Raw genomic sequence first — 3,659 nt, 5'->3', positions numbered from 1 at the left:
CATGCACATGTCCGTGCAATGCCATCAGAAGGCTGATGAGGCCCTGGAACCAAAGTTACCAGTGCTTGTGAGCTCCTCAGTGTGGAACCTAACTCAGGTCCTCTGAAAGAGCAGCCAGTGCTCTTAACCACTGAACTGTGTTAATGAGCTATCAATTGGGAATTTACTTGTACCTTTTGGAACATGAGACACTAAATGGGATAAAAATGGAAAGGGAAGAGTCTAGATGCCACTGTCCTTATACTCAGCATAAATACCAAGGGGTACCGCTTTAGGTTAGGGCTAGAGATTCAGGTAAGATGGACATGTGTGGGTTGCTAATTTCATTTCTTCCCCTCTCCTCCCCCTCCCTTGCCCTCCCCTTCCCCTTCCAGACAGTAGCCCAGTTTCTCACTGAACTCTTTGTGTAGGTGAGAATGATCTTGAACTTCTGATCTTCCTCTGTCTCCCAGTGTTGGGATGTCAGGTTTGAGCTGCATTACCTAGATAAACAGTTTGGTTTGATTTGGTTGGTTTTTGTTATTGTTGTTTTGTTTTTAATGTGTAATTCTAAGAATCATACCCCATATTAGTGACACTCTGCTTGGATCACCCCTGAGAATATTAAGGGATTAGCAAGAGTTAAATGAGGCCACCACTATGTAAAGTGTTTTCAAAGATTACCCAATTAAGCTCAAGTTCTTCTTAAAGACTCTATTAATTTGAATACTGGCTGAGTGTTGTAAAGTTTTATTCAATGACAAGAGTATGCATCTAAGGACCTTCCCCCTCTGTTTTCGAGCTACAGCGAGACTTGCGACTTGCGGGTTCAATCATTCTGCATCTCTGGGTGAGTTTTACAAGGCTTGAAATAGCTGCTGCTGAGCTGTTGTTTGCCCGAGTGTGTACACTGAAGAAAAGGCAGGATTCTGAGGACTGACACTTGGTTCCAAGAAGTGCTGAAGGGTCTTGCTTTCCCAGCGCTGTTGAGTTTCTTTGATAGGACTGAAAAGAAGCAACAAAGGAAGACAGAGGAGTGGATTTTTAATTAAATATTTCTTTGGTTTTCCAGTCGCTATACAATGAAAATTGAGTTGGTAACCACTCTAACTGAGTGACTCCATCTTTGAGTTGTTGCTCTGTAGAGATAGGATGGTATCCTTCCAGCTTCTCTGTCTTTCTCTCTCTCTCTCTCTCTCTGTCTCACATATATACACACTCTTCTTCTCTCCCTCTCCTCTCCTTCCCCTCCCCATGTCTGTAGGTTTTGTGTTTTCTTTTTCCCTTCCCATGTTTTCTCTAAGTACAAAAGATGTATTACAGATTAAAAACTTCTGTTCTAGGGGCTGGAGAAAAGAGCACTGATTGCTCTTCCAGAGGTCCTGATTTCTATTCCCAGCAACCACATGGTGGCTCAAAACCATCTGTAATGGGATCTGGTGCCCTCTTCTGGTCTATCCAAAGACAGCTACAGTGTACTCATACATAAAATAAATGAGTCCTTTAAAAAAAACAAAATAAAACAAAAAGAAAAGAACAACAACAAAAAAACCCCTTCTGTTCCATAAAATAAACTTTTAATAAAAGTGGTTGAATGTTAAAGTACGGAAGCAAGTAGGGAAAGTAACATTGAATAAGCAAGCAAGCGCAGAGCGTCCTGGGCAGCGATCAGCGGACTGGCATGCGTGCCATGGGACTTCATAAGCGTGTGTTTCCAAAGGCGTGCCGATGCATACCAGAATCCTGACAGATGACATGCTGTGTTTACATGTAAGTTCTCCAGGATGAGAAATGCTATGTAGCCGAAATAGAATTCCCAGTGCTGCAAAGAACATGGGATTCAGCACATCTCTGCAAAGCAAGTTCATAATCTAAATACAAACTAGGGAAACAGAATATGAAATTCCCAGGAAAGACTGACCATTTCAACATGGAAGAATGTCAGCAGAGACACGATGCACATACTTTCAGCCGTGACTGTAACATTTTCTGCATATTCCTTGCAGCCAGAAGCAACATCTTTCGAAGCGAAACTGAGTCTCAGTGTTATTACTTTCAATTCCTCTCTAGATTATGGATTTTAATAGCCATGTAAGTGTGTGTGTGTGTGTGTGTGTGTGTGTGTGTGTGTGCACGTTGTGGGTAGTTCCCTCAATGGTACTTTAGTATAGCCCTTGCCCTCAGTTGTTACCATTGGTTGGCTCATTTTATAAAATATGTTTCACTTTCTTTTTTCCATTGGGGAAATGGAAAAGTACTCTGCTGAGAGAAACAATCAAATGTACACGATTGTCCTACACTGACATCCTCAAGCAAGAACCATTTCTGTTTATTGACCAGAGATTGGTGCTGATAATTCTACCTTACAATGATATTGAAGAGGGAGGGAGACAGTTGGTCAGCCCCGCTGCAGTTCTGTAACAGGGTCTGAAGCTACAGTGTCTCTTCTTATCCTGAGCATGAGACTTCCTTCTCTTGAAAATCCTGCGCTTCTGTGAGCCCAGTGAACAGTTGTGGTTCTAAATTATCCTCCTATAGTAGTTACTTTGATTGTATTTTTTATTTTACTTTTGGAAACATGTGCTCAGGTAGTGTAAGCTGACCTGGAACTTCTTACACAGCTCAGGATGACCTAGAATTTCTGATCTTCCTGCCTCCATCGCATGTGCACTGGAATACAAGTGTGCACCACCAGTCAGCTTGTGCTGTGCTAGGAATCAAACCTAGTTCTGTGTATCCTAGGTGCTCACTCTGTTCCAAGAGCCAATTCTCCATCCTTGCTCCATGTCTCTCTGATAGACAGGGTCCAGCATACAGTCAGGATCCATGACACTCTTTGGCTCAGACATTTCCTTGTTTTATTCTGTAAACAGAATATCACAATATAATGGGAGGCAAAACCTTTGATCATGCTGAGAAATACTGTACAAAAGGGTGATACTCCCCCAAAACATCACCACTAGGCATTTTATTCATATAGAAAATCTTTATTTTTGGAAATGCTTGTCAAATACATAAACCATTTCAAATCCCTTCTGTGTTTTTTTAAGTTCTATTTTTCAAAATACTGTTTTTAAATTTATGGAATATGTCCATTGTATATATTTGGAAAGTTGGATGAGCATGTATATTTATATATGTGTATTTACATATGAATATAATTAGAAGAAAAGCATAGCGCGCCTGCCAGAAGCACATGCATACTGTGCCTTTTAAAATTGTGAATTAAGCTCCCAGCATCACTGTTTCTAATGAAATGTGTTTTTTCCTCCCTGGATATACATCTGCTATTTTTTCTTCCTTGATTTTTATGCCAGGTCTGTTTTCTTGATTAGAGGGAGAGACAGAAAACAAAATGAAATGTCCATTTCAAGCTGTTGATTTTATTATCATGCTGAGGGGTTTCTTCACTTACCACTAAAACCAGTTTTAAGTTTAGATATTTGAGAAAAAAACAAAACCCTCTTAGACTTACGCTAGGCTTTATTTATAGTTTGGTTATCTCATTTATGTTACTAGGACCTCCGTTAGGCTGCTGTGACAAACACTCAAACAGTGGCTCAAACAAGATAAAACTGTTCTCCCATGTATAATGGTCTGGATCCTGAGTGCTGGGCTGTGGCAGCCTTCCAGCATCGTAGACACAAGCTCCACCAGTCTAACTGCTCTGCCGACTTCAA

The 3,659-nt window shown here is 40.8% G+C and overlaps 1 long non-coding RNA gene across 1 annotated transcript; it reads right to left on the bottom strand.

Moving 5' to 3' along the window:
- Window positions 1-713: 713 nt before the first annotated feature.
- Window positions 714-2,761, bottom strand: LOC114637942. Its single transcript, XR_003713804.1, has 2 exons — window positions 2,730-2,761; window positions 714-984 (listed from the first exon to the last, which is right to left on the bottom strand). It is a non-coding gene; the product is annotated as an uncharacterized LOC114637942 (long non-coding RNA).
- Window positions 2,762-3,659: the final 898 nt, after the last annotated feature.

This window comes from Grammomys surdaster, unplaced genomic scaffold (genome assembly GCF_004785775.1).
Source record: "Grammomys surdaster isolate TR1022 unplaced genomic scaffold, NIH_TR_1.0 125460, whole genome shotgun sequence".
Classification (NCBI taxonomy): domain Eukaryota; kingdom Metazoa; phylum Chordata; class Mammalia; order Rodentia; family Muridae; genus Grammomys; species Grammomys surdaster.
The sequence above is the reverse complement of the archived record's forward strand: the minus strand, read 5'-3'. Positions and strand labels throughout refer to the sequence as shown.